Raw genomic sequence first — 13627 nt, 5'->3', positions numbered from 1 at the left:
TGCGATGTCTTCTCTTGTCATAGTCTTCAATGTGAATATCTTCATATACCACCTTTGACTTCAATGTCTTCATACATTTTTAGGGGTCATCTCTGGTAGGAAAACCGGATCAATGAGGGACTTCTACCTGTGTTATCATGCAATTCTCACAAACACATTAGTCCCTCAACTAGGTTTGTCGTCAATACTCCAAAACCAACTATGGGTGGCACTAGATGCACTTATAATCTCCCCCTTTTTGGTGATTGATGACAAACTAGTTGAAGTTTTCAACGGGGAATATAATATGTGAAATTGTAAAGGATAAGGAATTGTCTTCATAAGTTGCAAGGGCTCCCCCTGAAGATGTGCATATAAGTAGTTTGCTTTTGGAATGCAAATGCACATGGCAGGTTGTGCTTGTGGAGATCCTCTTCAACTTATGATGACAATCCACTATGCATGTGAAGGTATGTGAAGATAATGACATGCATAATGGAAAATGGACGTCTGCAAAATGATCTAAGTGCGGAATTTATCGTCGCACATGCGGAATTTATCATCGCATCACAAAATGGCAAATAGGTAGCAGACGACCATCGAGTTTAAGTGTTACAACTCAAAAAACCAAATGTATCAAAACAAGAGTTGTAAACATGAAGCAAAATATGAAGCACCCGCCCATATGGACCCGCTTGAAGACTATTAAACTCATATGCTTCTCCCCCTTTTGTCAGTAAGGACCAAAAAGGTTTGAAGATATAGAGCCTCTACTCGTTCCCATGAAGAGTAGGTGAAGCAGCAGGGTCGTTGGTGGTGTTCGGCGGTGCAGAAGAGCTTGGAGCAGTGTCGAAGCGTGCTGAAGGAGGCGGCGGTGAAGTAGCATCGTCGTCATCCTCGATCACTCTGGCATTTACAGTTGCAGCAGAGGAAGAGAACTCAGAGTCTTCAAGAGATGGAGTTCGTCGCAGCACTGCCCTTCGAGGAGGTGTGGAGTCAAACTTGAAGCGCTCAGAGAAGCCATCCTTTTGAAGATCATCTTCAGAACACATCAGTGTCAGCCCTTTCCATGTGCGTCGAGAGGTTTCATGAGTAACAAAGGCATTCTTGGTGGCAAGATTGCGAATGCGATTAACATCCACCAAGAGGCTTTGCATTTGATGCTTCAGCCAGTCATGATGCCTATCCTGTTTCTGATGAAGATCCACAAGAAGCTCTTGGTCATTGAGAACACGAGTGCGCTTCTTGGGTCGTGGGGCAGTTGTACTGTCAGTGGCTTCAGTGAGAGCAGGATGCGGTGCACGTGTAGTGCCAGCCAGAGGATACACACGAGTGACTGCTTCAACTCCTTCAATGTTCTGAGAAAAACTTTGATGCTCTGCATTCTGAAGACTTAGAGGTTCCTTGGCAGGCTCAGGATAGATGGCTTCAAGAGACATATCCACATCAGGCAGAAAAATCCGATGATTGCGAGCAGATGGCTGATATGAGATAGAGGAGTGAAGTTTGATCAGCCGCATTACCCATGGGGTGTAGAACTTCAAGCCAAACAGATCGGAGCCTGATGCAGCAAGTTGGCGAATGAAGAAGTCCTGTGCATTGAAGCATTTTCCATGAAGAATATAGAAGACCAAAGTCTTCATTGCACCTTCCAGCTTGGCCTGTGGAGAGTGCCCTTTGATGGGCCAGAGAGTTCGCCTTATGATGTGATAAATAGTTCCTGGCAGATACTCTATGTCTTCAACAAAGAACTCTTTGGGATATGCAGCATCGTGGGCAATGGCTTCATCATACTGAGCATATGACTCATGTTAGGTTCAGGCTTCTGAAAGATGCTCTTCACAGCTTCACTGTGAAGTTGACAGCCAGATTCGTAGAGATCGTCGGGAGTGGGTAGACCAGTGAGCTCAATGATGTCAAAGGCTTTGGCTTCGTGATGAACGTTTCCTATCATCCACTCCAGGACCCAAGTCTTCAGATCTCTGTTATACCCGCGGATGTGAAGTGTGGCATAGAATTGGAGCAGCAACTCTTCATTCCAATGCTCTTGGTCAGTGATGAACAGAAGCAATCCAACCTCTTTGAAGCAATCCAGAGCTTCTTCCAGACAGGGCAGACCAGCTATTGCTTCAATGTCAAGACGCTTGTGTGGGAAGATGCGACCTTGATTCTATAGAATGCAGGAGTAATAGCTTCGCTGCGGATAGCTCCAGAACCGATCAGATGATATTCTTTCCCTTGAGTAGGGGTTCTTGGAGCTATTGAAGAATGTGTTGTCTGCTCTGAAGCCATTGATATTGAAGGATCCAGGTGCTGATGCAGGACTTGGGAACCTGGGCAATCTTGGGATTGGCTTCTGTACCTAAGGCCTGTGCTCAAAATGATAGTCGAACTGAGGACCGGCAGCAGGCGCAGGAACAGAAGCAGTGGGATCAGTGGCTTCGCTGACTTCTGGTGCTTTTGTTGGTGAGGGCTCCACATTAGCTTCAGCCATGGCAACGTCAGTGGCTTTATTGGTGTTGGTGGTGGCAGCCTCAAGATTTTCAACCTCCACTTGACGAGCTGGAGGGTCGGTCACAACCACATTCTCCTTGAGAACCGCTTCTTGGTGGGACAGGGAAGTAGCAGCTTGTGGATCTTCTTCTTCATCGGCTGATGCAGCTGGAATGTCTTCAGCAGTTTTAGCTTCAGACGGAGAGACTAGAGGCCTTGGACCTTTGCGAAGACTGCGCAACGCGGGCGACGCCTGTGGAGTTGGTGTTGGCTGGGCTCAAAGTCTTCTTCCTCTTGTGGGCGATCAGCCCATGAAGCATCCTGAGCAATTGGCGTCAGTGGACGACCAATGCTGATGAGTTCATTGTGTGTTAGCATAGGCGATGATACCTGTTGGTGCTCGAGCTGAGGAAGGATTGCATCATCTTCAACATGGTCGTGGTGACCAATGTCTTCAGCAGCAATGGGATCAGCTGCTGGAAAGTCTTCAGCTTCATGAGCCTCTGTGAAAGCAGGCTCATGGACAGTCAGTTGACATTCTTGTGGTTCAGCGTCAGGGTGAACCATGGAAATGGGTTCAACAATCAAAGGCTCTGTGGGAGCAGCCCGTTCTTTCTTGGTCTTCCTCTTCTTCTTGGAGGGGGCAGTAGGAGAGGCTTCAGGATGTTTCCTCTTCCTGGCTTCAGCCTCAGCAGTCCTCGTCTTCTTTAGCTCTGAAGCGTTGACCGGGCTTTTGGCTTCGAGCCAGTCATGCCGGTTGGGAAGACAATGGGATCTGCTTCCTGCCTTGGTGCGAGGGGTTCAGCCGTAGCGGGCTTCTTCTTCTTCTTTGCAGCCATCCTGGGGTCGATGCCAGGACGCCCAAGGGCCTTGCGCTTCTCAGCCTCATTGTAGGCCTGCACACATCTGTCAGCCAGAACCTTCATGCGCTCACGAGAACCCTGAGCTTCTGCATGTTTCTTGAGAAAGGCTTCCTTGAGCTCGTGCAGCATAATCTTGAAGTTCTTCACCTCTTGCACGCTGAGCTTGGCCATATGCTTCTTGAACTGAGATTTCTCAAAGTCAATCTTCTGCTTTAGTTCAACAATGCGTTGGGCGATAGCTAACTCTGAAGCAATGGCGCAATGGAAGGTGACATTGAGGCCAATGGGTAGTTGCAGATCTTCGAAGCTGATGTTTGGCATGTCAAACCACTCATCAATGAAGTTGTGGATGATGGTTACATCAAAGAGAGGCAGATCATTGAAGATTTATGCTTCTTTTTTGCTCTTGATGAGTTGCTCAAGAGCGTCATCTGCAAGATCTTCATCACTTGACAGATCAATGGCATCATTGCGCAGAACGGCCGCAACTGTTAGCTCTTGGCCGGTGTGTGGCAGAGGCATCTTGACCTTCTGGGGCTTGGAGATGCATGAAAAATCTTCAGACTGCACACTGTCTTCAGGAGGTGCAGTTGCCAGTGGCTTCGCCCGTGAGATTTTTGGTGAAGAGGCCGGCTTTGAAGCTTTTGGCTGCTTCAGCTTCTTTGGTTTTGGCACTGCAGGCGCTTCATCTGATTCAGCGTCATCTGCACGCTCATTCACAGCTGTCCCTTGAACCACGATGTGAGTGATGAGGCCTTCAAGATTGTAGAAGGGCCCAAGAAGATTGGGTTCAGCTTCGCGAGTTCCATCGGCACGGGGAGCAGAGGGACCAGGGTTGAAATCTAAACCCAAAGTCTTCTTGTTCTGCTTCGCTGAGTTCTGGGCAAACTAAAAGTTGCGCTTAAACAGATTGTCGTCACGACACCATAGCAGGGACGATGGGTCAGCATCCGTAGGCTGTGGTCCACGGACCATGAAGGGATAGAAGCCTTGTTCAATGGCTTCATCTCTGGTCCTGGGTTGAAGATTTTTATAGAGGATGTCTCCCCATGGTCTCTTGATGGCATTCTTTTCAGCATATTCCTTGGTCACAAATCTGTACTTGAACCACTGTTCTGCCCAATAGCGTCGAATCCATTGGATTCGCGTCTTGCGCTGATTGTAATCCTCTCCAGGATCTGTCTTGTACAGCTTTGAGAGGTCATCGAGCAGATCTCTTGATGTTTCTCCTCGACGCTTTCTGCCACCCTTCCTTGCTGATTTTTCTGAAGCCATGAACCTTAATCTAAAAGGCTTCAATATGTTCAAAGGCTTCAAAGGTTTTCGCTTGCTGGTCAAACAGGAACTAGCTTCGGGAGAATTTATGTGATGCTGTAAGAATTCCGCAAATGAATGCAGACTATGAGAACCAAGGGATTCTCCCACGGACATGTACCTGTGACAGCATTAAGGTGCGAGGGAAGGGGAAGAGGTCATATGCATTCTCAGAAGATTTTGAAGATAAATCAGTTTAGAAGACATTGACCTCATCGTGCGAAGACATTCACTCATAGATAAGGAGTTGGTTCCAGATTTGTATGAATCCATGGATCAGTACAAGTGAGGAATCTAACTACTTTGTGAAGCATAAGTGAATATACTAGGCATGTTATGAGATGCAGTATGAAAGAGATCCAACTTGTGTGAATAGAAACTGCTTGTGGTAGAAAGTGATAAAGCTATAGGATCAAAGGGGCCGTAAAAAGGAAGTTTTATTTACCACACGAAGAACTGCTAGACGGAGTGGAAGAGGAGGCCGAGCAGTTCGATCGTCCGTGCCCTAACTTGGCGACGGAGGACACCTACAGCGACGACGGAGAAGACGATGTCCGCGGTCGGCGTGAAGACGGCGTCGGAGAGGTTGCGGCAGCGAAGCGCTTCGTCGCCGGTGTTGTCGAGGGCTAGCGGTGGCGATAGGGTTCGTGCGAGAGTGGAAGAAGAGATAATGACCGCTGTGAGGTGTGTATTTATAGGTACAGGGGCGGCACTGCATTATTACACAGGTGCCCCTGGCGATTCGCATCTGAGGAACACGTGGCCATCATGCAGCATATTGGGGTTTGTTCCACGTCCCACGCACGCCTGGATTGTCGGGTGGTCGTTCCCACTTCTCCGGGTTTCAGGTGGTGGAATGAGCATTGAAAACGGACTTAATGGTTGTCTCTGTATCTTCTGTTGACAAGGACGCAGAGAAGACATTCGACAGTTTCAATAGAATGCATATGATTTGGAGAGATAGAGTTCGAGATAGAAAGCATAGAGAGGTGAGGGTCCGATCACATTCACTTAGTTCAAAAGATTCAACAGGAAGACATAGCTATAAGTGAATGCTGTAGAGGACAGAACACTAGTATATATATATATATAATCAACATAGTGAAGATAATCATGAAGATATCTTGAGATTGAAGCCAAACCAAATGTGAAGACATAGCAAATGTAACGCCATGAGTGAAACACTTCAAACAGAACATTTGGTGGTGGCGTTACCCACCGTATAGGAAGTATTAGACCCAGACACGGTGCACAATTATCGTGGCGCTCCGAAGTCAAATTCCACATTAATGTATTCACACTTAGAATGTATGTTTTCATTGATTGAAGATATACTTTACTTCGTGTGTTGCACATCTAAGTCATCAATATGCATAAGTGTTAGGATGTGTGCCTGATCACAGGACATTTGAGGATTCCAGGATATTTAGCTCACACTATAACTTGCAAAATCTCTTCTCATCCAAGGGCTTGGTGAAGATATCTGCTAATTGCTCTTCAGTGTTGACGTGTATGATATCAATATCTTCCTTCACAACATGATCTCTGAGAAAGTGATGACGAATCTCAATGTGCTTTGTCTTCGAGTGCTGAACTGGGTTGTTGGCAATCTTGATGGCGCTTTCGTTGTCGCAGTAGAGTGGCACTTGCATCAGATGAATGCGATAGTCCTTGAGTGTTTGCTTCATCCACAGAAGCTGAGCGCAGCAAGATCCAACAGCAATGTATTCAGATTCAGCAGTGGAGAGAGATACACAGTTCTGCTTCTTTGAAGACCAACATACAAGTGATCGTCCCAGAAAGTGACATGTGCCTGATGTAGACTTGCGATCCACTTTGTCACCAGCATAATCAGCATCCAAGAATCCAACTAGATCAAACTCTGAGCCCTTTGGATACCATAATCCTAGAGTTGGAGTGTGAGCCAAATATCGAAGAATTCGCTTCACAGCTAAGTGATGCGACTCCTTTGGTGTCTCTTGGAATCAAGCACACATGCAAACACTAAGCATAATATCTGTCCTAGATGCACATAGATAAAGCAAAGAACCAATCATGGAGCGGTATACCTTTTGATCGAACTCTTTACCATTGTCGTCGGGACCCAGATGATGCTTGGCTGGCATTGGCGTCGTGAAGCCTTTGCAGTCTTGCATACCGAACTTCTTCAAACAATCTTTGAGATACTTCTCTTGAGATATGAAGATGCCGTTGCATTGCTGTTGTATTTGGAGACCGAGGAAGAACTTCAGCTCTCCCATCATGGACATCTGATATTGCTCTTGCATCATATATCCAAACTCTTCACTGTACTTCTGATTGGTGCAGCCGAAGATAATGTCATCCACATATATTTGGCACACAAACAGTTCACCATCATATGTCTTCGTGAAGAGAGTGGGGTCTAGGGAACCAGGTATGAAGCCTTTGCTCTTCAGGAAGTATTTGAGTGTGTCATACCAGGCCCGAGGGGCTTGTTTGAGGCCATACAGTGCCATGTTGAGCTTGTATACCATGTCAGGATGTTTTGGATCTTCAAAGCCAGGCAGTTGTGCAACATACACTTCTTCAATCTTGCCATTGAGAAAGGCGCTCTTCACATCCATTTGATATAGAAGTATGTTGTGATGATTGGCATAGGCCAGCAGTATGCGTATGGCTTCAAGTCTAGCCACAGGAGCAAATGTTTCATCGAAGTCAATGCCTCCCACTTGAGTATATCCTTGAGCAACCAGACGAGCTTTGTTTCTGACAACTTGACCATGCTCATCTTGCTTGTTGCGGTATATCCATTTGGTGCCTATTATGTTGTGCTTCCGAGGATCAGGATGCTTAACCAGTTCCCATACATTATTCAGCTCAAACTGTTGAAGCTCTTCTTGCATAGCTTGAATCCATTCAGGTTCCATGAAGGCTTCTTCAACTTTCTTGGGTTCTGTTATTGAGACAAATGCAAAGTGCCCACAGAAATTTGCCAGCTAAGTTGCCCTTGATCGAGTGAGCGGACCGGGTGCATTGATGCTATCAATTATTCTCTCAATCTGCACTTCATTGGCAACACGAGGATGTACAGGGCGAAGGTTTTGCTCTTGCTGATCATTGTCGTTGTTAGAGGAATTGTCTTCAGGCTGAGCATTGTCTTCAAGTTGATCAGGTGCGGAGATGATAAGTTCCTCTTCAGGTTGAGCTTCAGAAGGTATGATTTCTCCAGTTCCCATTAGCTTGATTGATTCGCTGGATGGAACTTCATCTAGCACATTTGGCAGGTGTTCTCTTTGTGAACCGTTAGTCTCATCAAATCGCACATCCACTGTTTCAACCACTTTATAATGAAACAGATTGAAGACTTTGTAGGAGTGCGAATCCTTTCCATATCCAAGCATAAAACCCTCATGTGCTTTTGGTGCAAATTTTGAAGTGTGATGTGGATCCTTGATCCAGCACCTGGCACCAAATACTCTGAAGTAACTGACATTTGGCTTCTTGCCAGTAAGGAGCTCATAAGATGTCTTGTTCAGAAGCTTGTGAAGATAAACACGATTGATTGTATGGCATGCAGTATCAATGGATTCAGGCCAGAATTTTCTTGGAGTCTTGTATTCATCAAGCATCGTTCGGGCCATCTCAATGAGTGTTCTGTTCTTGCGTTCGACGACGCCATTCTACTGTGGGGTGTATGGGGCTGAGAATTCATGTGTGATGCCCATGGTATCAAGATATGTATCAAGGCCAGTGTTCTTGAATTCAGTGCCATTGTCACTTTTGATGTGCTTTATCTTGGCGCCATAATTGTTCATTGCTCGATTGGCGAAGCGTCTGAAGACATCCTGCACGTCAGTCTTGTAGAGGATTATGTGCACCCAAGTATATCTAGAATAATCATCAACAATAACAAAGCCATAGAGGCAAGCAGTAGTAGTAAGAGTTGAGTAATGAGTGGGACCGAAAAGATCCATGTGGAGCAGTTCGAAGGGTCGAGTGGTTGTCATGATTTTCTTCGAGGGATGTTTGGCCCTCGTCATCTTCCCTGCTTCACAGGCACCGCATAAGTAATCTTTCTTGAACTTGACGCCCTCGATGCCTATGACATGCTTCTTCTTTGCAACGGTGTGGAGGTTCCTCATGCCAGCATGCCCTAGCCTCCGATGCCAGAGCAAGCATTCTAAAGCTTTTGCTAGAAGACATACGGCAAGCTGTGGTCCTACCAAAAAATCTACCACGTACAAATCATCTTTCCGATACCCTTCAAACACTAGAGACTTGTCAGATTCCATTAGTACAAGGCAGCGATATTTTACAAATATTACGATCATGTTCAAATCGCAAAGCATTGAGACAGACATTAAGTTGAAGCCAAGCGATTCAACAAGCATGACTTTATCCATGTGTTGATCCTTTGAGATTGCAACTCTACCTAGACCCAATACCTTACTTTTACCAGTGTCAGCAAATGTGATGTGACTCTTGTCGGATGGACGTAAGGTTGAGTCCATAAGAAGGCTTCTTTTGCCAGTCATGTGGTTGGTACACCCACTATCAATAATCCATTCTGAAGACGCTGGTGTCATACCCTACAGTGCAGTTAGGGGGATAGGCTTCACGAAGAGAATTGTGAAGCAAAAACATTTGACGAACCAGTGGGTTATGAAAGCTTAGATCCATATTAGGACTGATAGGGAGAGTAGCAAGCGATTTAGGAACGAAGTACATAGTAAGACCATTCGGGCATTTGATCTTGCGCCCTACAAGATGTTTAACGTCCCTAGCAATAGCGTCAGACGATTTTGGTTTTCTGCTGGAGACCTTTCCCTGCAAAAGAGAGTTAAGCTTTCTTAGCCACCCACATCTTCAAGGGTGGCTTAGAAGAAATAAGTCTAAGTGCAGCATCTGAGAACTTTGGCTTTGGAGCCCTAGCAAAAAGTCTTGCAGGCGGACAATAGTACTCATAAGAATAAGCAGAATAGTTCTTGGTCTTATGAACATGGCGGTTTGATGAACCGCGCTCATATTCATAGGCCTGAGTATGGTTTCCCTGCAAAACATTTGCGTTAGTGCGACTCAGGTGAGTCCTCTGTCTGTATGAAGCCTTTGGACCGTATGAAGCCTGTGGTCTGAGGTTTGTCTTCTTCACATGTGGTGTCATGATGACATTCACAGGAAGATTCTCCAGACACTTTTTCGGAACCCAGAGCTTCTTCATAGGCGGTCCATTCCTGCAGTTAGTACCAATGTACCTGGCAAACACTTCACCATTCTGATTCTCAAACAGTTTATAGTTTGAATCAAAGGATTCATCAATGACAATGGGATTTGCACAAGAGAAGCCGGATAGATTGGATAGATCTGCTGAAGATTCCTTTGCAGCAACCCATGTGGTTTTGGGGTACTGCTCAGGTTTCCAGTAAGAGCCATCAACATTCATTTTCCTTACAAACACAACACCCTCTTTCATCGGGTTTCGGTTCAAGATCTGCTTTTTGAGGACATCACATAGTGTCTGATGCCCTTTAAGACTTTTGTACATCCCTGTTTCAAGCAATGTCTTCAACATAGCATTCTCATTAGTAATAGCAGTGGAATCCTCGGCAGAGGGATAGTTCCCACATCAACAGTTGAAGATATTGCAACAGTAGCAGCAGTAGAACATTCAGCAACAGTAGTAGCATTATCACGCTCAATGCATTTAAGACATGGTGGTTCAAATCCTTCCTGAGCGGAACTGATCTGTTTGGCGTGAAGTGACTCATTTTCCTTTTGAAGATCTTCATGAGCCGCTCTCAATTTCTAAAGATCTTGCTTCCTTTGAAGATAATCATAGGAAAGCTTTTCATGAGTTGTTGAGAGCGTTTCATGACGACTTTCAAGTTCCTCATACTTAACGTGAAGATTTTTCATGTCTTCAATTAAGGACTCAGATCGAGTCATTTCAGCGCCCAACAGATCATCGCTTTTGTCTAACAGTTTTTGAATATGTTCCATGGCTTTCTGTTGTTCAGTTGCAATTTTAGCAAGTGTATTGTAGCTGGGTCTTGAACCACAATCAGAGTCATCGTCACTAGATGTTTGATAGTGAGTAGTGCATGTGTTTACCGTGGCACCGCGTACCATGAAGCAGTAGGTAGGAGCAGAGTAGTCCTTGTTATTTGCATCGGTGTCGGTGGTGAAGTCATTGTCTTCAGTGTTGAAGATGGACTTGGCAACGTATGTTGTAGCCAGACTTGCAACGCCAGAATCGGACTCCTCCTCAGACTCCACCTCCGCCTCCTCAGAAGCGGACTCCTCCTCTGAATCCATTTCCTTGCCAACAAACGCACGTGCCTTGCTAGATGAGCTCTTCTTGTGTGATGAAGACTTTGAGGAAGACTTGGAAGAAGACTTTGAGTATTTCTTCTTCTTCTTGTCGTCAGAGTCATATTCCTTGCTCTTCTTCTTCTTTCTGTTCTCATTGTCCCACTGCGGACACTCAGAGATGAAGTGGCCAGTTTTCTTCCACTTGTGGCATGTTTTATTCTTGTAGTCATGAGCAGAAGCTTCATCATTCCTTGAGCTTAATCGTGAAGACTTTCTGAAGCCTTTCTTCTTGGTGAATTTTTGGAACTTCTTCACAAGCATAGCAAGCTCCTTTCCAATGTCTTCAGGATCATCAGAACTGCTGTCAGATTCTTCTTCATATGAGGAGACATCTTTTGCCTTCAAGGCATGAGTTCACCCATAGTTTGGACCGTAGATATCTCTTTTCTCAGAAAGCTGAAACTCATGTGTGTTGAGCCTCTCAAGTATGTCGGACGGATCGAGTGTCTTGAAATCAGGTCGTTCTTGAATCATCAGGGCTAGGGTGTCAAACGAACTGTCAAGTGATCTCAGTAGTGTCTTGACGACTTCATGCTTGGTGATCTCAGTAGCGCTGAGGGCTTGAAGCTCATTTGTGAGGTCAGTGAGTCGATCAAACATGAGCTGGACATTCTCATTGTCATTTCGCTTGAAGCGGTTGAAGAGGTTGCGAAGGACACTGATTCTCTGATCTCTCTGGGTTGAGACACCTTCGTTGACCTTGGAGAGCTAGTCCCAGACCAGCTTAGATGTTTCCAAAGCACTCACACGGCCATACTGTCCTTTGGTCAGATGACCACAGATGATATTCTTGGCAGTAGAGTCCAGTTGAACAAACTTCTTGACATCAGCAGTAGTGACACCTTCTCCAGCCTTGGGAACGCCGTTCTTGACGACATACCATAGGTCAACGTCAATGGCTTCAAGATGCATGCGCATCTTATTCTTCCAGTAGGGATATTCAGTTCCATCGAAGACGGGGCACGCAACAGAGACTTTAATTATCCCTGCAGTCGACATAGCTAAAACTCCAGGTGGTTAAACCGAATCACACAGAACAAGGGAGCACCTTGCTTTGATACCAATTGGAAGTGCGTTATATCGACTAGAGGGGGGGTGAATAGGCGATTTTTATGAAAGTCTTCAAAACATGGGAGTTCCGAAGACAAACAATAGAAATAAACCTATTACCATGCAGCGGAAGGTAGACTACACTAGGCAAACCATAGTCAAGTATTCAATGGAGTGAGAGCACAATGACTAATAGCAGCAATGTATTAAGGATCAGGTAGGAAGATATTATGAAGCCAACCAGAACACGCAGTCACTCAGTGAAGACAAAAGATAGTGCTAACATACAATGACTTCACAAAGAGTAACAGTAAGTAAAGGGAAGGGAAGGATGAAACCAGTGACTCGTTGAAGACAATGATTTGTTGGACCAGTTCCAGTTGCTGTGAAAATTGTACGTCTGGTTAGGGCGGCTAGGTATTTAAACCTGAGGACACACAGTCCCGGACACCCAGTCCTGAACACGCAGCTTAGGACACCCAGTCCTCACCGTATTCCCCTTGAGCTAAGGTCACACAGACCTCACCCAGTCACTCTGGTAAGTCTTCAAGGTAGACTCCCAAACCTTCACAGACTTCGTTCACCGGCAATCCACAATGTCTCTTGGATGCTCAGAACGCGACGCCTAACCGACTGGAGGATTCACAGTCCTCAAGTGTAATAAGTCTTCAGATCACACAGACAAGAAGACTTAAGTGATGCCTAATTCTCTTTGGCTCTGGGTGGTTAGGGCTTTATCCTCGCAAGGAATTCTCTCTCAAAAGCTTCGAGGTGGGTTGCTCTCAAACGACAAAAGCCGTATACTAACTCTGAGAAGCCAACCGTTTTTGGTTGTAGGGGGTGGGCTATTTATAGCCACTAGGCAACCCGACCTGATTTGTCTGAAATGACCCTGGGTCACTAAGGAACTGACACGTGTTCCAACGGTCAGATTTCAAACTCACACGACAACTTTACTTGGGCTACAAGCAAAGCTGACTTGTCCGACTCTGGACAAGATTCGCTCTCATAGTCTTCACTCGAAGACATAGGTTTTGGTTAAGCATCACTTCAGTCATTCTGACTGGTTCTCTTGGACTCCACTTAACAGTACGGTGGTTCCTATGACTCAACAAAGAAGAAGAAAAAGAACTACGAAAGATCTAAGTCTTCGAGCTCCATAGGCTTCATGCGATGTCTTCTCTTGTCATAGTCTTCAATGTGAATATCTTCATATACCACCTTTGACTTCAATGTCTTCATACATTTTTAGGGGTCATCTCTGGTAGGAAAACCAAATCAATGAGGGACTTCTACCTGTGTTATCCTGCAATTCTCACAAACACATTAGTCCCTCAACTAGGTTTGTCGTCAATACTCCAAAACCAACTAGGGGTGGCACTAGATGCACTTACAAGAAGCACTGGCCCGGGGGGGGTTAAATAAAGATGACCCTTGAGCCGGCTGACCCAAGGGAAAGAAAAGGCTAGGTGGCAAATGGTAAAACCAATGTTGGGCCTTGCCGGAGGAGTTTTATTCAAAGCGAACTATCAAGGGGTTCCCATTATAACCCAACCGTGTAAGGAACGCAAAATCCG

This window comes from Triticum aestivum, chromosome 6A (assembly GCF_018294505.1).
Source record: "Triticum aestivum cultivar Chinese Spring chromosome 6A, IWGSC CS RefSeq v2.1, whole genome shotgun sequence".
Classification (NCBI taxonomy): domain Eukaryota; kingdom Viridiplantae; phylum Streptophyta; class Magnoliopsida; order Poales; family Poaceae; genus Triticum; species Triticum aestivum.
The sequence above is the reverse complement of the archived record's forward strand: the minus strand, read 5'-3'. Positions refer to the sequence as shown.